This window comes from Amphiprion ocellaris, chromosome 14, assembly GCF_022539595.1.
Source record: "Amphiprion ocellaris isolate individual 3 ecotype Okinawa chromosome 14, ASM2253959v1, whole genome shotgun sequence".
NCBI lineage: Eukaryota > Metazoa > Chordata > Actinopteri > Pomacentridae > Amphiprion > Amphiprion ocellaris.
The window spans coordinates 11,292,704-11,313,955 of record NC_072779.1 but is presented as its reverse complement, the minus strand read 5'-3'; the positions used below and the strand labels follow the sequence as shown (position 1 = coordinate 11,313,955).

The 21,252-nt window shown below is 41.2% G+C and overlaps 1 protein-coding gene across 3 annotated transcripts in view; it reads right to left on the bottom strand.

The window, feature by feature from the left end:
* The window catches only part of tiam1a (TIAM Rac1 associated GEF 1a), a 69,000-nt gene extending 50,139 nt beyond the window's left edge, over positions 1-18,861 (bottom strand). For 2 of the 3 annotated variants that reach the window (XM_023281262.3, XM_055017205.1), the window contains exon 1: positions 5,070-5,305. The gene's annotated coding sequence lies outside the window, so the exon portion shown is untranslated. Of the gene's footprint in view, positions 1-5,069; positions 5,306-18,842 lie in introns of those variants that run through there. The other variant, XM_035953320.2, reaches the window with a different exon arrangement.
* Between the last annotated feature and the right edge of the window lie 2,391 nt (positions 18,862-21,252).

The window sequence follows — 21,252 nt, the reverse complement described above, 5'->3', positions numbered from 1 at the left end:
CCCGTGAGCCTTCATCCTCGTTTTTGTCACTCCCACACATGCATTTTCACATACATGCTTGCACACACTTCCAAATGCACACGCAGGCTTTTGAGGCCGCCTTGTAATATCCCACCGCATCGCTTCCAGGTCAACAAGCAGCAACGTGAAGTGTGACTATGTGATGAGCACTGAGTCGCCAAAAGCCAGGTCGGCAGCGGCAACCATCTATGTGGGGGGTTGAAGGGAAAGATGGGAGTCAAGGAAGACGCAGGAGCAGAGACAACGGCTGACTGACCCGTTTCCTCTGCTGTAATTACACAGCCAAGTGGATGTAAAGTTACACAGACAACCCACGCCGAAAAGTAGGAAGCGTAAAGATTTCCGAGCAGTGACAAAAAATAAAAGGAGATCCCAGGAAGGCTAAATCTCCCCAGTGCAAACAAAGCATAAATACAATCTTTGAAGACAGTCTTTGCACCTCTGCAGTAATTCCTCTCTTAAATCCCTACTCAGCACTTCACACACACATATATTTCCACTCTCTGTCTCTGAAGTCTTTTACAGCAGTTTCCTGTTCAAGTAGCACATCTTGTCTCGGAGCATGTTTCCCTTTCCCATCAAAACCACACGTCCATATTGTACTTCTTAGCAATGACAAAATATCATCTTGCTTGCACTCTACCAGCATCCTGTGTATGTTGATTACTCATGCAAAATGATAAATATTCATCTTTCTTTTTTCATCCTCCCAGAAAGAAATATGAAGATCAAACCTTCTGTATGTGAAATAAGATGTAGATGCTTGTACACACAAACACACACACGCATTTTGCCATCATCAGCTGGCAGCCAGAGCTGATGTGTGGGCTGGAACGCAACGTTGATCAGAGATAATGGGCAGACATGACAGGGATGGCAACGCTGTCACAGGGAAGGGGATATGATGGAGCAAGAAAAGGAAAGAAAAGAGGGAGACAAAGAGACAAAATAGCACGACAGAAAGACGGAGCAAAGGAAGGAAGGAAGGAAGGGAGGAGGAAACTCCCAATTCATCAGCAGACACAGAACAGACAAAAGGGAGGAAATGAATGAGAGCACATGCCAGCTCATGTCAGCTCTGAGACACTCCTCCCCCGTCTGGACCACTTCACAAATTAGAGGCATCCCTTCTGCTTCTCCTTCTCCCTTTTTTTGCATCTTGTTTTTTTTTCTTCTCAACAGAGGGTTGATGTTGAGGAGTCTTGCACAATGTTCTTCACCTGATGCTCTGCGCTCTCCTGCTGACAGCTGTTCTAGTCCTGCTCAACCAGACCAGCGGCATTACAAACGGATGCACATAAGCAAACACGTCAGTCTCACATAATGTTCACACCGAGTCATTCGCCTGCTCCCGTGTTACACAATTTCCAGAAAAATTCCAAAAGCTCACTCCATCCCAGTGGTTTACAAACTATTTGACTTTAAAATGAAAGAAAGTCTATTTGTGACCCATTTTCACGACATGGTTTACGACCAGCTGAACAAAATAGCATTTTGTTTCAGCAGTTTTCCCCTTATATAGACCTGAAATTAAATTATCCAAAAAGTCAATCAGAAGAAGCAAAGTGCATTTAGAGTAGCATAAAAGTTATTTTTTCTGTGTGTAACTCCCTTTGAAGACGGGGGATCCTGACCCCAAGCTTAGGGAGTACAGCCATATTTTATAATCTACACTGCAAAGGGATTCCCTCTGCTAATGCATGCAACCATGACAGAACCAGCACCTTAATCAGTCAAACAAACATTTTCTCCACCATCACTCCCAGTTTTGCCCTGGTTTTCCCCAAAGCAGACTTCTAGTGGGCTGCAAGTGACAGCGGCAGAGAACTGGGAGATGGAGAGGCAGGAACTCACACACAGACAGGGAAACCACAGGCGCACAGTCAAACACAAACATTTAAACAGCTTGATTGCATGCGGGGAGATGGGCACCGGGGGCTGCATAAGCCTCGTATTTGCTTAACAGCAGAAATAAGTGGACCACAGAGGAAGACGGATGAAGCGTTAAAGAAGCAACATTTAGAAAATGAGAGAGGCAGACAGGCAAAGATGAGACAGAGAGAAAGAGAGATCACCCCTTTCACTTTAATTGCATCATCACTTTATCATGCCTGCCGCACGCACATCAAATTACATCTTACGGAGCGTATCTGTAATCATTTCTTTGTCTGCTCTGCCACAAGATCAGAAGAGTCTTGTAGTGGACAATGATGAGAGAGTAGCTGCTGGAAGATCGAGATTTCTGTTGTTATTGGTGTTGGTGAAGTAGAAGATTGTTATCATTATTATTATGAATATTTACATTTATATAATGCACTATTTAATACATGCAGTGCATTATGAGCTTTACATGAACAGGTCAAAGGATAAGTATGACCTGGTGATTCGTATTTATAGTAGAGACTAAAATGAGGTTGCAGAATATCTACCAATGTATTAACTTGTGTGAGTATTACTGTAATTACACTATGGGGGGCAGCAAGCTGTCACAAGGACCCATCTATCATTTGAGAACAAAAATCCATTAAACTTCTAACTTTAAAGCTCAGCATTGATTTTTGTTTGAGGTTATGAACGGAGTTACTCACGTTGTAGTCTTGGTTAAACGCATGAATGTATATTTAGAGACTCCAGAGTGTTTGTTTATGCAAGGCTGGGTGTATGTAAAAGAGAATACCTACATCTGCCTTAAAGGTGAGCCATGCCAGCATTGTATCAATCTGGGTCAGTATGTACACACACATACACCCACAAGGCTCACTTAGCCCAGTCCCATCCCCCCCTTCACGCTCACACACTATATTAGCTTACTGTACCCAGACCACATGGTTGTGTGGATGTACACACAGGCATGTTTGTCCCTCAACGCACGCTTGCTCACATCGTAAATGGGCACACATATACACAAAAACCTGGATAAGCAGTGTGTAACAGTATATGAGATAATGGCTCCCCCCCTCTCTGCCTCTTTACTGCCTCAGGCTTTCGCAAAGTCTTTGTCAATTTTGAAATAAAAAAAAAAAACAGTGTGCGAGGGTACACACACATGCACACACACAGACATCAGTTTTTATCTGCCACTATAAACCCTTTCACGGATCACTTCCTCAAAATACCCTGCCAATATTCAACTTCCTCATGGCAGCAACTGAAGCAGGGAATTGTGGCAAGGGAGGAGATAACGCAAAAGAAAATAAGAAAGAGAGAGAGATAGACAGAGAGCAAGTTTATCAGTCTTACTCTTTTAAAAAACACATCAAATGCTACTAGTAAAGATGAACAGAGTAAACACCGTGCTAATGCTTGCTGATAAGGCCAGAGAGAATTTCTGATTTTTGTGTCCGTTTTGCAGTTATAGAGAGAGAAAAATGTCCTGTGACTTATCTCATTTTAAAGTTCCAAAGAGGTTCTGTGGAAGATCTGAGTGTATCACAGGAATCTACACGGTTTAGAACAGGAATATCCTATCTGTCAAAACCCTGAATATGATATGCCACAACAACATTAAACTATATACTATCAATCAGAGTCCCTTGATTAAAAAAACAAAACTAAAGGATTCCTCATTTGATCTGTACTGGATTCATGACTAATCCAGTTTAAGATACTCCAGAACAATCTGCATTGTACCTGTTAAATTTTTCTCAATGAGCAAAACCAAACGCCAAAAAGAGACAGTTTTTCTTCTCTAGTGAAGAAGAAAGAAAGTGAGGGAAGAGAAAGGACACCGGAGACTCTCTGCCCCTTGATCTGCCATAACTCACTGGATGTGTGGATGCCTGAAGATGACCCTCTGCACAGCTGAGACCCAACACCTGCTCTAACACACATACAGTTGAGTGACAGATGGTAAATATGTCCACTGTGCACATTTACAGACTCTCCTTCTTTGTTTACTGCATTTCAGTTTCTTTGCAACTTGTCCCTCTCTGTCTTCTCGGCTACTGTTGCTCTCTGCCAAGTCTTCAATACCACTCTGCCTTTTACTGCTGCTCCCTCATGACTTTCAGTAAGTCTCCCTCTTTGTCAGAATAAGTCCCCCTCTATTCTCTTGAGCTGTTTCTCCTCTCCTCTATTATTTCCTCACAACACAGAGCGCACACACAAAGTAGGCTAATGTCTTTATCAGACCATAATCCGTTAGTGAGTGATCCCTCTTTCTTCATTTTGCTTTGTGCACCTTTGATGACGGAACCAGAAATTTTGACTTGTACTACCTTTCTTCAGAGTACAGCAGCTCTCTGATGAGCTTTTAACAGTAATTACTGTGAGTATCGTTTTTTTTTAATTTCACAGTGAGAGTAATCTCATTTTATCTCATGTAATTTCATATCTCTGTATTATCTTATGTAAAAGCACACAATCAAACACATGCCCTGCTACAGCAGGCATCCCTACGTTTGCCCTTTGAGCTGTGCCGTTTGTAGTGGAGGGGAAATATCAGGTGCAGCAGTCCAGAGAGCTGTTAAGGTATTTTCTTATCAACAAATTACCTCGGGTAGGAAACTAGGTAATGTCCCAGCTGAGGGCATTAATGATTGATAAACTCCCTTCATCAACTAATACACACAATGGCCCATGAAGGATGCTGCCAGTATCTTATTGAAACATTTGTAAGGCCTTTTTTTAAAAGCAATTTTCTTTTTATTTGTCTAAATTTGCATGAGTGTGTGTGTGTAAGAGAGAGTGTGAGAGCGGGAGAGAGTCATGAAGAGGGAAAGAAATAATCATTACCAAACAGTAGTAGACTGTAGTGGCAAAGGAGAGAAGTCACACTCACATACAGAGACACACATTGTGTAAGAAAGCATGCCATCTTACAAAACGTTAGTGTACGCTCACCCACATATACTAACGTGCAAATAACACGATGCAAAAAATCTTGTACTACTGAACAATTTCCAACTTCACCTCCTTCCTCACAAATGGTTAACAAATCATCTTAACACAAACCACATGAAACCAGTTACCTTAACCCTCCTCCAACAACTCTATCTCTCAAAAAGCTGCAAAAAAACACCCTAAAAATAACAGATGCGTCTATTTACCTTCACTTAAGCTCCCAGTGTTTCCTCTGTGTGTAACAGTTTATTCCCTTTGGTGGTTAAAACACAATCAGCACGTGTCCTCTCCAAGAGCAAAGAGGGGAATCCTTGCATCAATGAGACATGTCCCGGGCTCCAGCGCAGCGTTTCACTCTATGTACACACACATTACAGCACAGCACACACTCACACATGCTGCCTCTCGCATGCCTAGACCAGACTGAAGCCTGAGTAGAGGGTGTGTGTGCTCTGCCTGAGTCTAAGCCCGCCCTCTTCTCTCTGGTTTCCCCTTCTCTACCACATGCACTCACCCTCCTCCTCCTCATCCTCCTCCTTTCCCTCTCTCTTCTCTGCTCCCTCTCTCTTTCCCTCGTTCCAATTTCACCTCCCCTGGCTTGCCAATTGACTGCCAGCATGTGTGCTGGGTCTGTGCCTCTAAGCCTTTAGATGTCCCAGTCCTCTTTTTAATTGCTGGTTCTCTGGCCTCAAGTTCTGCACAAAAACAATGACACACAGATACAGTAGACAAGTGAAGGCACACGTGAACGTATAGGAACACATGTACACGCAAACACATCTGCCTGCAAGTAGGTTAATGCTGTATGTATGTGTATTTTTCAGGAAAAATAAAACCAAAACCAATACAGTGTGAAGAGCAAGTAGGCAGGAAATGTTATTTTATATATAACCTGTAAGAAATCCCTGGAACAGGGATGTGCTTGGAGTAAAAAGGTGAAAAGGTGCACCGTAGAGTACAAGAAAAATCCATCTCTGTCTTGGAAACCTTCCACGAAAGCTCATGTTATCCTGCTGCATCACTCTTCCCTTTTCTTCACTTCATCCTTCCTTTACCATTTCAAAACCCACCAGGCCTTTTGTAAGAGAAGCTTCAATGAAAAAGGATCGACCCTCGAGTTGTACTTCACTATTTTCTCCCACGTTTAAGAGTATCAAGAAATCACCACCTGCAGGCTTGAAACGTGGCTCTGAAGAGTTGCTCCTTCACTGACAGCAGTTGTAGTCAGCTTGGATTCACAACAGTTACTGTGGATTTCCACAATGACCTAGTTTGCGGGAAGAACAATATCAAGACACCTACAACAACTACTCAAACTTCTCCTGCAGTACACTCCGCTATTCCACTGTTTATTCAAAAGCTTAATATGTTTCAAACACCCACACTCAATGCACCATAACATAGGTAAGGCCCCAGCTTCGTAATGTCACTGGCATTGTCAGCTGTTTGCTCTGTAATCAACACAAGTGGACATAGGTGCATATGAAGGTAAATGCAAACAGCGGGATGTGGAACTTTCTTTTGACTGAAAAATGCCAATATTCTATTAACCATATGTAACTACTTATGGTATTTTCAAAAGAGCATTCTGCATTTTATGAGACCTTAAGATTGCATGTGGTTGACAAAGCTGTTAAAATGAATTATTTGCATTCTGAGAAGCTTGGCTGCTACCGGTTTTAGTTGTAGCATTTATGTTCGTGCAAGCCAACACACAAAAAAATTATGTGCTTCAACACAGGAAAGGTTGGGGCAAACTGTCACTACAAACTGCTGAAAGGAGTTGCACAATGTTTGGTCGGTAATAATCACCCTTATACGCAATGTGCTACGTAACTTGCAGTTCAGCCTTACAGAAACAGGTTTGTAACTTATGCAGTGCCACAAACAAGTATCCAACCCCCATGGTGGTTTTCCTCTTTTATTGCTTTTACATAAACACTCTTTCATTTCTATATAGTAGCACAGACTGCATGAGATTGTCCTAGAGATTTATAATACTTTGCTACATTAATTCTACCTTCTACTATCTGCCGAGAAGCACCCCCACATCATGATGCTGACACCACCATGCTTCAAGGTGGGGAGCATTGAGAGGAGTGCTTGTGCAGGCTCTAGTCTAGAGCGTCTAGTCTGTTGGCCAAAAAGCTCAATTGTGGTCTCATCAGACCAAAGAACCTTCCTCCAGTTGACTTTAGAGTCTCCCACATGCCATCTGATAAACTCTAGTATAGATTTAAAATTAGCATTTTTAAACAGTGGCTTTCTCTTTGGCACGCGACCATAAAGCTTTCCCTGGTGAAGAACCCAGACCACAGATGTATGCACAGCCCATCTCATCCACTGAGGCCTGTAACTCCTTCATGTAGAGCAATGTGAACCAGTCATAACATGTACATGTGAATCTGTCTGCTTCCAAGTCAAATAAAGTTGTTTTGAAGTCATTTACTGAGATCAGGTATTGAACATTCTGCCAAAGTTTCAGTTGATTCAAAGCAAACATGGTAGCATACTTAAACAGCCCTTTTCCCATATCAGTATGTGTCATATGCCTCTCTATGTCCCTTGTGTTTTGTTTCTGTTGTTTGTTCCCTTCTCCTTGTGTCTCTTGTTTACCCGGTTTGTCTCCCTCTCTTTGCATGTATGTCTATCCGGGTGTGACACTCCATCCCCTTCTGCTGCCTATTCCCACACATACCTGAGATTCAGTGGAAAATCAACCCCAGTTTGTTCAGTTCGCTAACATGGTACTAACACTAAGGCCCACTCTACTCCAGTTTAGTCAGCTCTAGTTTGTTCTCGTTTCCAGTCAAGTAACCCCGTTGTCTTTCTGCCTCAGGTTCACTCGTTGTTTTCTGCAAGCTTCAACCAGAAGTGGCTGCTTCAGTCTGCACCACCTGCTTCTTTCTTCATGCCACTTCTGCATTGTATCAAAGCCGCCTGCCACATTTTTCACCACAACACTCAGGCTATCCAGCCAGAAACCTCTCAATGCATCCCACTTTCTTGGGCCTTCACTGCTTGCTTGCCAACCCACCACCCTCCTCATGGGAATCATCCCCATGCCTTCTCCTCTGCAATTTCTAAGAAGATATTGTTGAGATAAACCTGATTAATCTTAGCTCTGCATGTAGGTCCATCTTTTTCTTCTTCTTAGGCAAGTTCTGGAAGCAAAGACAATAGTTCCCCATATCTTTTGACAGATATCGATCCATATAAAAAAAAAAAAAGACCAATGTAGTTGCTATCAGCTAAACTTACTTTTATATTTAAATTTTCTCAACTTAATAATTTAAGTCAGTAAGTTCACATAGGAATGTCAAGCTCCAAAGAGAGGACATGCAGAAAAATTCTAATTTGGGTCTCACTGCCAAAAACTGCCGCAGCACTCCAGAGATCTTTCGCATCCAAAAAGGAAGATGTATCCTTCAGGCATTTTTTTTTTTTTAGAAAACTTGTCGATGTGTCCGTTGAGGAGATGATTCAGTGGTGGGTTTCACACAAATGTACGGACATGTTTCCATCAGTAAATATGCACAGCAAATCTAGAAACATGAAGCAATAATTAGGCAAATCCCCCTGCAACAACAAATTACTCTCTGTATGCTCTGACAAAACAATTCTCAGATTTCTCAGGATCATCAAATCCTTCCCCCCAAAATGTTTGGCTTCAGGACATGGGAATTTATGAGAAAAACAGTGGCGATTACATAACAGGCTGACGAGCCCCATTTCTTCTGTCTGCTGCACTGTGCATCTAATGAAATAACCGGTGTTTCGGTATTTAACATTTATATAGGCGAGCAAGTCGGGACAGAGGGCAGGGAAGGTAACAGATCTACCCAACAAAAGGACCTGACAGAGCCTCCACAGGGGAGGGGAGACAGCACTAGTATCTGTGTACCCTGGTGCATGGACAACACACACATTTAGAGCTTTTTGCCCCCAGGCACATGATGACATTTCAGCACCTTACTCAGACAATACCCCTGCAGTGCTTCTTGCCTATCACAGCTCCTTTGTGTGAGGATTGTGTGTACGTACGTGCACATATGCTATCCGTCTGACTGTCTCCAAGCACCTGTCTGCTCATCAGACCTCATTCTCTTCCCATTCTGTCCCTTCTGTTCCCTCGTTTGTTTTTCTCCGTGTTATCTAACAGTATAGCTGCTCGTGTTGTGCTGTGAGCCGGCTGAAACAGGAAATGGCCAATATAGAGGGATGAACGACAACCCGTTCCCACACTCCTACCCAAACATGCCGTTATTGAGCTGTAATGCAATTATCCAAGGAGTGGGGAGAAATTAGCTAGCAGTTTAGTGCTAACTCAATGCAGTGGATGTTGGCATGTTTGAACCAGCAGAATACAGAGGAGGCAATAATAACAACTGCAGGTGGAGGATGTTATGTAAGCCGAAGGGAGGGCCAGAGAAACACTGGGATGTCGGGGTTTCTTTTTGTTTGCTTGTTTTGTTCTGCCTGCACTCATCATTTGGAGTGCTGCTTTAGTGATACACACATTGTTTGTTGTCAACCACGCAGTCGGCGGATTGGCAAAGTAAATGGATATCAAAGCCTATTCACCAGTTTCTGTTGTTCAGCTTTTCTGTTGAATAAATCTGGTAGCAGCCCTGTAAGTGTAGCCGTTTCATTCCGTCTTCCTGCACACCTGAGCTAGCCGGCCTTTCAGCACAATAGACTCCACCTTTCAATCTTTATCGGGCGTTATCGCAGGGCGTACGCCTGGGTGGGGGTGGCAATGTCAGTTAAGAGCCGGCGGGATGAGATTGGTTTCCCATTTCATGCTTCCTGCCATCTCTGTTGCTATTATATTGAAATTCATGAACATATACTGTATTGGAAAAGGGACACAAAAAGAAATGCACACATGCACAGTCAGGACGCGAATTTCCTCCACCCAACCAACACCCACCACGCCAGATTTGATAAAATCATTATCACCAGCCATGCGAGTAGAGCTGATGAATAATGTATGCACTGCTGGGCTACAATGGTATATCCCTTCTGGCCTGCTACCTTTCTCTTCGAGTCTCTTTAGCTACTGGTTCTTCTTTCCACTGCTTAGGGTCGTATCAGCTAATTCCTGGCTAGCACTATTACAGCTTCCATTAGCGTGGATCACCACTATATATGCAGCGGTATGTGCACAAAGCACGTGTTGATCACATATAAGCACAGACACATGGGCACACACCACGCAGAAAAAATAAAATAGACAGGTATACAGGAAGACATTGCTCAATAATAGTGACTGACAGGAATAAAAACTGAAAAATAAGCAGGCATCAGGTGTTAGACTGCACCCCACCATGATCAACACTGGGAAAATGTGACATGCATCAGGCGTAATGTCATGATGGACAGTTTGGGTTTGACACGATGGGTGAGATGCCAATTATTCCCTATCATACGTGGATATGCCTTCCTCTGTGGTTCCTCACCCAACATACAGCCACATACAGGTAGTGCTGTGGTACTCATCCACCATGCTTAGTGTTCAATCTGTCTTGAATTTGTCTCGACTTTTTTGACAAATGTCTTTGTCTCAGCTAATATTAAATGATAATTAATTTTGGATATGAGGCAGATTTACACTTGCACAGTTGTATTTTAAAGTAGATTGATTCTGGTTCACTATCGTCAGCTCCAAAGGCCATATATGCAGCAAGTTGATGTTAACATTTGCTAATGGGCCAGAAGGATCTTTATCTTTAGACTGCAAGGTCACATAGCACATTAGCCCAAAACTGTAACTGTAATGAATATTCATGTGGGAGAAGTTTGTTCATTACGCAGAAACATTGTATATTGTGCTGGTGGTCATTTGCACGCCACTATTCATTCTTAAGTATGCTTTTAAAGTGCAGAGAGATATGACCTTCAGCCCTGTGAGTGTGCTGTCAGAAAAAAGAGCTGGTTATTTACATCATGGATGTGTCTGATTCTGAGCTTTGCTGTCTGATCACCACATATTGAGCGTCGGCACGGAGTGGTTAAATCTGACAGACACGGTAGAAATGTATCTAAGTGATGCCATAAGCGAGAGAGGGGCTCAGTGTGATAGTGGGAAGGCACTGATGGCACAGAGCCAAACATAACATAAAGTATGTAATGCACAAGAAGTGATGCTTTTCTCATTAGCAACCTAGATGAGTAAGAAAATCGGATTCAAGCAAAGGGTAACACCAGTACAAATTCTGCTGACCATATAGTTTCACATGAGAATGATTGTCTGTTTTTGCCAGGCAAGATAATGTGCCTCCAAATGTAATTTAATTTTTTTAATTATTCTGGCTGGTTACCTCTGGTCAGGTTTAAGAAGGTTAGATGTATGTTGACAATGACAAGAGGTCACTTGACTCTAGAATCTAGGGCTGTATTTAAAACCGCTTGCTACATATTTATGATAATACTGCATACCATATATTACCATAGTACACAACGTTAACTCGACTTATTTTGCAGATTGCTAGGACAGGTTTAGCTGGTTTCCAGTTTTGGTAGCTATAAAAATCTGGATGATGATCATTCTTTCAAAGATGAATGGTTACTTACGTAATGCCTGTCTGACGACTGGAAGGGACCAGATTCACCGCTTAACTGTTACATAACTTAACTGTAAGTGAAACATGGGTTTAAACTAGTTCTCCTGGTATTTCTGCTGCTTTGGCAGTATAACGTTAAATTTGCTTCAGTACAACTGAGCGCCTTTTTTCTTACAGTATATTTATGTCAATTCAGTCTGGTTTGGTCTTATTGTGAACATCCTGAATCAGTATAAAATCCGTACTACATGCTACTTTTTGTATAGTTATAGTACATGTTTACACAGTATAGTTTTTGAATGCAGACTGTTAGTAAGTGGAGCATAGACTGTACATGTGCAGGTTTAATCACGCGTCACAGTTAAAGTAATCTGTGTGTGCTTGCCATGAGTAGAGCTGTCGTCATCATGAAATTTACTTGACAATTAACTGTCTCACAAATAATTGCCGTCAACAATTTAATTGTCTTTTTCTGCCGTTCCTTTTGTGCCATAAGCATCACTAGCACCTTCAATCACTTGTCAAATAATTGCAAAACTGCCACAGGCCTAGCAATGTGTGTGCATAGTCTTTAAAATAAAAATGAAAGGAATACAAAAAAACAGGAAAACCCTACATTTGATACACAAACAAAAAAGACAAATTGTTCTATTTTGTTGGACTTTGTTAGACTTTGTTTCTTCCTCTGTGCAGCTGCCAGGCAACTAATTGAGTGGCTCCTGAGAAGTTACGTTAGAGCAAGACTGAGCAAGATTAGCTGTTTCCCCCTAAGCATTACTTTTGTGTGTAAAGCAAAATTAACTTCATGTTGGCAATGGATTTACACTTAGCATAGAGATACAGTATCAGAGTGGTATTGATTTTTTCATGTAAATATCAGCAAGAAAGTGAATAAGTATATTTTTCCAAAAATTCTGAGTTTTTCTTTGGGGTAAAATTTGTGTGTACCAATGTTTCAAAGATGACCGCAGCTACTTTTTACTGTTTTACATTCTACAAACAGTTGCAGAATCAGGTCAAGATAAGCATACAAAAAGGAAAACACATGTATAAATGACCTGTCATGGTGTAAATGCTAGACTCCAGATGTAAATTCTTTATTCCCTTATGAAATGAATGGGTCGTGTTACAGTCGGCTCACACATCAATACTAATAAAGCACTCACTCAAACGTACTGGCAACAATGTTCCACCATAAATCAGACAACACATTGAAGTTGCAGGTGCTCCCCCAATCACAGCACAAACAAATCCTTCCCCTGGAGACACTACAAAATTAAAACCATACCAAAGTCATTTACAGTATATGTCTGAGACAAACAGAAGCATAAACAAAACAAGTTGGAGCTATACAGTCAGCACTACTTTATTTAAGACATAATGTCCAATGTGGGGTTTAAATTAAGACTGAAATAGGCAGCAACGAATGCACGTCTTTCCAAAGGCAGAAAAAATAGTACTTAAAGTATCCTGCATGAGTCAGCAGAGATGTAGAGGCTTTGTACTAAGCCCTCCAACAGCCAACGAACCAAGGATTTTGACTAATTACCGCAGAGAAGTCTATTGTATCCACATGTTAATCCATTAAAATATCCTATGAAGAATACGTAGCAATGAATGAAGAGAAAATGTATCTTTAAAACTGTTTAGGCAGGATAAACTCAAATCAACACCCAAAAATGGATCAAGACCAAGTCACAAACGTCAGTGCCAAGTCCCATGAGAGTAATATCCACACACACTTGTTTTCCCTGAGAGAAATAGAGGATAAAGAGGATGGGCTGAGAAAGAGGCATCACTCGGCACTCGGCATGTTTGGCAAGCCTAATCAGCATCACTGAGAATCAAACGTAATCAGCAAGTATCAGATATAAAGCCTCCATACATAATGGTACCTTCCAGATGAGTGGAGTAAATGCATGGTATCATACTCACCAATCATAATCCCCTTTAACATAAACAGGGAGCTGCAATAATTAGGGCGCCGCATTCAGAGATGATTATCTGGAATACAAGCACATGGGAGGGGTGGGAACGCTGCATGTGTCTGTTTTGTTTTCATGCTAGCTTACCTCAGCTCTCTTATTCTCTGATTCTCATTTGCAGAGAAATGAACAGTGAATGGCAGCAAAGGAATAAAAAAAATGTGGGTGTTTGTGCAAGTGGAGAAGCAGTAAAGGATGCAAGAGAGGAAGAGTGAGCGACAGAAAGGGCTGTATGGTGCTCAGATGGCTGCACACACGACGCACAACCTCCTGACCTTGTCACAAACTCATGAGCGCAAACTGCACAGCCCATTTCATTATTCACACACACACACAGACAGACAGACACACACACACACTCTCAGACCATCCTGCTCTTTTGTTATTTAAGCACGCTCCAGACACATCAGACACATAAGCTCAAACCCTTATGGGGCTGCAGCCTCGAACATCAAAAGACTTCACTGCTCATCAGAGACTCTTGGACGAGGATGGAAATGGATTCTGACGTGGCATCCTGGAAAAAACACTGGCCCTAAGCTTTGATATCACATGTGATGCTGGCCAGTAAAGAAACACACTTGTGCGTGTGAAATAAGTTAAATATCATGAAACCATATCTCAGCTCTATAGTAATAATAGAAATATTGTTCATTTTTGTAATTGATGATATTTATGGGACACAAAACCACAAATGTGAACAGAATGATAGAGTAATGAGATTCCCTCTATTTCAGGGATGATTTTTACCCATAAAGCCCCATAGCATGCTAACATGCTAAACCTAAACAGTGGACATGGTAAACATTATATCTCATCTTAACATCAGCACGTTGCTATTGGGAACATGCTGACATTAGACTCCATTCCAAAGTACAGCTCTGCCGAAATACAGCTTAACTATAGTGACTATAATACAGTTAATAGAGCACAAGGGCTTCAAATTTTCTATCTCTTACCCTCCTCCATTTTTTACACACACGCATCTCACTACTCGTTTAACAAATCTTCATATATGGGTTGTATCCAGGTCAAGCAGCAGAGACAGAATTAGTTTCTTTGCTTGTCTGCCAATTGTGCTTGTCTCATTACATCTGTGACACACAGCCATCTCAAATCTACATCATTTAGCCCCATTCAGTAGCACTGAAACTGCAAGCTGGCACAGTAACACACAGTTGAAGGTATAAATGATCAGAATGAATATAAAGGTCAGCAATGCAGTCACAACATTTGTACGCAATGTAATTGTATGACTGTTCTAAGGCCATGGTTCTCTGCCAGAAGGTAGTGGTTTGCTCCATCTGGGTTGGGGGTGAGTTGCTGCCTCCAGTGAAGGAGTTTAAGTATCTTGGGATCTTGCACACATGTGAAGGGAAAGTGGAGCATGAGATGGCATCAGCAGAAATGTGGGCATTGCACCAGACCATCATGGTGAAGATGGAGCTGAGCCAGATGGCAAAGCTCTCAGTTTACCAGTAGGTCTTTGTTCCACCCCTCAGCTATGGTTATGAGCTCTGGAAAAAGACCAAATGAATGAGATTGTGGATACAAGTGGCCAAAATGAGTTTTTGTCCACAGGGTGAGGAGCTCGGACATGCAGAGGAGCTTTAAGTACAGTCACTGTTGCATGTCGAACAGAGGAAGTTGAGGAGGTTTGGCTGATCAGGATGCCTCCTGGGTGCCTTCCTGGATGGATGGATGGATGGATGGATGGATGGATGGATGGATGGATGGATGGATGGATGGACGGATGGATGGATGGATGGAAGGATGGAAGGATGGAAGGATGGATGACAGTTATTTCCACGTTTTGCACCTATTGTTATAAACGATAAGCCTCAATAAATGCAATGTATAGCTGGGAAACCTTGGGGTCTGGCATCCACATAAATCTCATGACACAAAGGTACCACCCACTCCCAGATGGCAGTAGCTCCCCCCAGCAGAACACACTTTTGCCATGCCACATAAACTGTTCATGAATGGCTCAAGGAACTCAACTAAAAGCCTCATCCTCTAAACTACTTAGATTACCAATCACATCGACCATCTGCAGGGTGTTAGGGAACAAGCCCGATCCACTGAGGCCCACCCCACACCACAACATCTCAGTACCAGACACCACACAACACCTCCAGATGACCTTTGTCTATACTGGTCCAATGCCATTTTGGTACCACAAATGTGACTTACACAATATTAAGCAGATGATTTATTGTTATTTCTGATCAGTGTAAATGCAAAGCACAAATTTACGTTGCTTAATACAGATGAAATAAGTTATTTTCCTCCTCAAGCATTTTTATTTATCGGTTTACATGATAAACACTAATACAAAGCTGACAGTTTCTTCCCAAAAGGATAAATAAGAGCAGCATCTTGCTACTGAACTCATCCGACTGAGCCGTAACATCACAGCTTTAAACACAGCCACCGCTGCGTCTACTGAGTTTCAGCCACTTCAGCTGAAAGTTGACAGCCCCGGGGAAAAAGGGAGGGAGGGAAGAGAAAATGGGAGATGAGGTTAAGAGGTTGAGTGTGGGAAAAGGAGGGGAGGAGAGCGAAGACGGGATTAAAGCATCAGAAGGTATAGTGTTCCTCTGAAAGATGACGGGCTGATGGCTGCTCCCACAGGACCGAGTGGAAGAGTAATCCCACCAAATGGAAGAGTTTAACAGTTACCACCCACAGAGAGAGATACACAGAGACAGAGACGAGACACAGAAACACAGACACATGTACAACATTTTCTACATGAGACAGCCAAGTTGATGTAGGGCATTGTGACAACAGAGATGCCGCACATAACAGGCTGTACAAAGACACAAACTATTGCAAAAATACTGCTAATGAATTGAAAAGATGTGTGCATGCTCCCATGTCATGTCATATTTTACACTCATGTACACATTTTATGGTAAAGTAGCATAGTATTTTTTGAGAATGTGTGTACTACACTAACACAAAAATATCCAAATTTGCACAAGCAGAATGCAGAGGTGGAAGATATTGTGCAGTGGGGTGTCAGATGTCCACACCTGACACCCCACTTCACCTTCCTCTGAAGCTTTCTGTGTACATCAGCTAAAACCAAGAACCACTGTGAGCTGCTCTGAAAAAAAAAAACAAAAACAGGACAGAGTGTTTCGCTGTTCTCTCATGTCTGTAGCAGATTTGGAAGTGTGTCACCCTGCTAACACATCAGTGCTTTGCTAGGTTTATGCTGCGTTAGCTGGCAAGCACAAATAATTAAAAGCACAAATGGCCAGAGAGAGGCAGACAACAGGAGGGAGAGAAGGATGGGATTTAGTGACGCTGAAAGATGCTGCCAAGCTAGTTTAAGCTCAGAGAAACCCCCAAATAAGCTTCCAGATACTTCATACTTCATCTGGCTATTTGACTTTAGAAATAAACAGACAAAACTTGTTAATCGCCCGTTTGATCCTCACTAATTTTGTCAACAAATGTCTGAAAAGTGCCCACATCCCAAATATGTACCATTGTTTTTGTGATACATGGTGAAATATAGGACTTCTACATAAATATTTTGACAAAAACAACAAGGTATTGATTTACTAGTATTCTCCTATATGTATTAATTTGATGCTTGTTCTGTTGATGACATGTTTAATGTATTAATGTATTGTTTCATTAAGTGCTGCCATTATGACACACATTATAGATCTTCATAAGTAATGTTTGCATTTGTCAAATGAGCTTTTTCTGTAGTTAATACACTATTTCAACAGCCGATCTGCGCTGAATTAGTGTTTTAGTTAATTGATTTTCAGTCAGTCGATGTAAATGGAAAACACTCGTCATATTTCTTAATTTTGCACCATCATAAACAGACACGATCTCTCCACACACACATACACACACACACACACACACACACACACACACACACACACACACACACAGGTATCCATTACTCTCAGTCATGTGACAAGAATGGATGCTGACCTTTGGATGGGTGAGGTGAAGCAGAGGAGGCTTGTTCCCCATCTCATTAAGCACAAACTGTTTGTTGAGTATGGATGATGAGTATGTTTCCCGAATGAGTGACAAAGTGCTCTTCTGACGACCTGCTCCATTCTTGCTGGTTTCAACTGATTAATTGAGCAAAAAATTAACACACAGCTTGAGCAGGCAAATGGCTCTGGGGTCACAGTTAATGAGCAGCTATTGATCCTGTTTAAGGGCATCCATGTGTACCACAGCATTTAAGATGAACCACTATCCACAGGTTTAAGTTAAAACTTTTAACCCTAATGGTATTCACATTTGAATCTTCATTTGCATATAAACAAGCTCTTTTAGAAATAAATCCTCGCCTTGGAGGATTTTCGTGTAGTGAAGATTGGTCTGTAATTCACACATATTTGCTCAATTGCACTAGCAAGGGCCATGTGACAATGATGCGAGTTTACTGGTTTAATGAGGAAAGGAAGTATTGGTTAATGGGAAAGCACAATGGAGGACAGGATGGATGGGGAAGCTGATCTGGGACATTTTACTTGAGAGGTTTGGGAGAAGAGACTGAGGGAGGGGTTATCTTCTCAGGTGATGGTTTCACTGACAAAGCTATGGAACCCAGACTGTGTCTAAAAAGTGGGAAAAAGAAAAGAAGGGAAGAGGGGATGAATGGATGGGAAAAGGGATGTTAGGGGTAGCGACAAGTTAGGAGGTTGGGAGAAAGGGATCAGGAAAATGGGACAAACAGTGCTGGATTGGTTAACCAGGCCTAAGTATGCCGAACATGTAACTAGAGGAGTGTTTGAGGCGTTGTCCTGCTCCTGAACCTCAGATAGCAAGTTAAATCATTTAGTAAGCTCTGCAGCGAGCTAAACACTCCTCCAGTTAAGGCTGAAAACTGCTGTAGACTGGCACAAAAGATTGTTAGAGTAAATGAGTAACTGTAAAAACAGTGTCAAACAAAAACATGCAATACCAGTGATTACAAATCAGAAAAAATGATTCTCTTAACCAAATTTAGACCAAAACTATTGTAAAAATGAATGTTTACAATTACAAGGAAGTTGGATTTAGATGCATTTACTGTAGATGCCATTTTAGTTAAATTGTGTCAAGAAGAGATAATTAATCAGTAAAAAAAAAAAAAAAAAAAATCAACATTAAGTTCCTAAATAAAATGCAGCACAGTAACTAATCTAATTAAGTTGAATAGATTTAAAAAATCATTTTAGGCTGACATTAATTCCTCAGAAGGTTGCATCAGCACAGCATCAGTTCCAGACAGCTACTGTCTAACCTGGTGCAAAGGGAATCTAAATTCTTAGTCATATATTAACAGTCACAAAACAGCACTTTTTCCTGTATAAACAGATATTGCTGTATGGAGCAACAGAATGCTCACCTTCCACCAACCAGCTGCTGGTGGAAGAATCACTCTCACACTTACCTCCTCTCTGTGATTGCAGGTGTCGCTGTCGCACCTCCTTCGGCAACATGAGTTCAATTAAAATGGGTTAATTGCTGTCCAGGACTGACAAGACTGGAGGCACAATGAGTAATTAATATGATGACTTTAAACACCGGCGGCAGAACAGCTTCACCTCCACCTGCACATACAGACACATAAAACAAGCAACCTTGAGTAATGGTGACCAACATCTGTGGGAGAACAAGGAGGAATCTCAGCAGGAAACATAGACGACATATAAAAATAACCATAAAATTACAGTATTATGGCTTATACTTGTGAAAATTGATATAGCATGAACATATTGCATCTAACTGCTTAGGGTGCTGACTAATTTACAGTAGATAAATGGAGCTTGATACATAGTGGAGATCAATCGCTATTGCTAATGAGCACCTATTATTCCAAAGAATAAATGAGATCCAGCACTTGGAAGAAAATAAAATCGACATTGCAATAGAGACAGTTTGTAGACTTCCACGAACTATGCCATACTGTGTCTTTTCTAGAGTTGAAATGAGTAGTAAGTAGATTGACAGAAAACTAACTGCTCAAGTTGTTTTTCAGGCAAAAGTGGCAAAAATGAGTTGGTTCCAGCTTCTCAGATATGAAAATTGTGAATTGTTGTCCTTACAAAAACTCCCAAAATGTGTCATGTATATCCAGTGACATTGTAACAGGAATACTCAGTATTTTTATCTCTCGATTTTATAGGTCAAACGATTAATTGAGAAAATAGTCAGCAGATGCGGCCCTGGTCTTCTTCTTACGGTTTAGAATCTCTGAACATACTTTACTTCCCAAAAACGTTTCACAAGTAGATGAATAATTAAGCAAAACATGGGGTGAAGTGTATAATTCGGGGCTGGGTATTTCAAAAGAATGCAAAATATGCGCATATTAGCACAGTAATTTCCTCCTTCATCTCAAAGAGTGTGGGGGTCAGAGCTGAGACTCGTTCTATTATCTGTAATGGACAGAAAGGAGAACGGAAGAGCTGAAGAAAAAGCCTGGGAGGGAAGCAGATCTGGTCTGTCTATGGACAATGTGGAGTTTCTATTCTCTGCGAGGAGCAATAGGGACCCTCTCTTCATCTTTCTTTCTGCTCACTTCCTTCCTCCTTTCCCTCCAGCCTTCTCCTTCGCCCTGACAAAAAAGAGGAGTGTGTAGTTCTGCTGGGAACTGCAGAACACTTCACACCTGTGCAGCACATCTCACACACTCGTATGAGAACTTTAAATGGAAATCTCACATACATACGCACAAGTGCACACTGTAAGGAAGAAAATAATTGCAGAGGCATGTAATCTGTGCTGGTGTGTCTGTACAGAAAGGTCACCTTGAAGACAGTAAACATGTCTGCTGTAGGTTTAGTGCAAATAAACACTGATATATTATTCTGATCAGACCCCTGAACAGAACGTAGAGTTTCTCTGAGCTGGGAAACACCTTTTCAAGCTGGCAACGTTGGGCAAACTGCCTTGCTCTCTTTATCTTGTTCACTACTTGCTGTTTCTCTAACTCCCTGCTACATATTTGCTTTGATAACAGTTGAATAGGGAATGAATTTACATAACGGAATCCAGAGTGTGTCTGCAGGGGGAACATTTGCATGAATGGACTCTGGGGAACAAAGAAGTGGGGGACAGGAGGGAAGAGGCAATTCAAAACTCATTCGATTCAATTTATATATGTAAAATATGTAGATGAATACTAATATAACTGCAGTATTTCTCACATGGCCTCTTTAATACAGATGTCATGTTAACTAATGGCATTCCCATCGGACTGAGTTGTATACATGGTATTTTGTGCTAATTATCAGATGATGGCATGTAATTTAAGACTGTAAGCATTGTCTACATGAGTGTGTTTGCAAACTGAAGCCATCTTTTGCTCTAATACAGCCTCCGAATCTTGTTTTAGATAAGCAACTGACTATTGAGTTTCATTTTACCACTATTCAAAATTGCTCATCTGACCAACTGTCCAAATATTCCATTTACAATTATATAAAACAGAAAAAAAAGTAAGCAATGTTTGCTTGATGATTAATCTGTTGTCAGAGCGATATGTTTAGGACATACTGAAACACACAATGATATAATACTAACTTTATATATATATAGCAAATTCTATTTTTTAAAAAAAGCTTCGAATGTGCTTTGACTGGCATAATTAAAAAGAAGATACTCTAGAAGAAAATATTGCAACAACAACAAAAAAATAGTCAAGGCAAACAGAAAAAAATACCAAAGAACAGTGGAGAAACAGAGTTAAAAAATTAATCAATGTTAAATTTATAGAATAACCATCAATTTATACAAATACAGTAATTAAATCGACATTAAATGCCACAGCAGAGTAAAAGAGAGTAAAAGAGTTGACA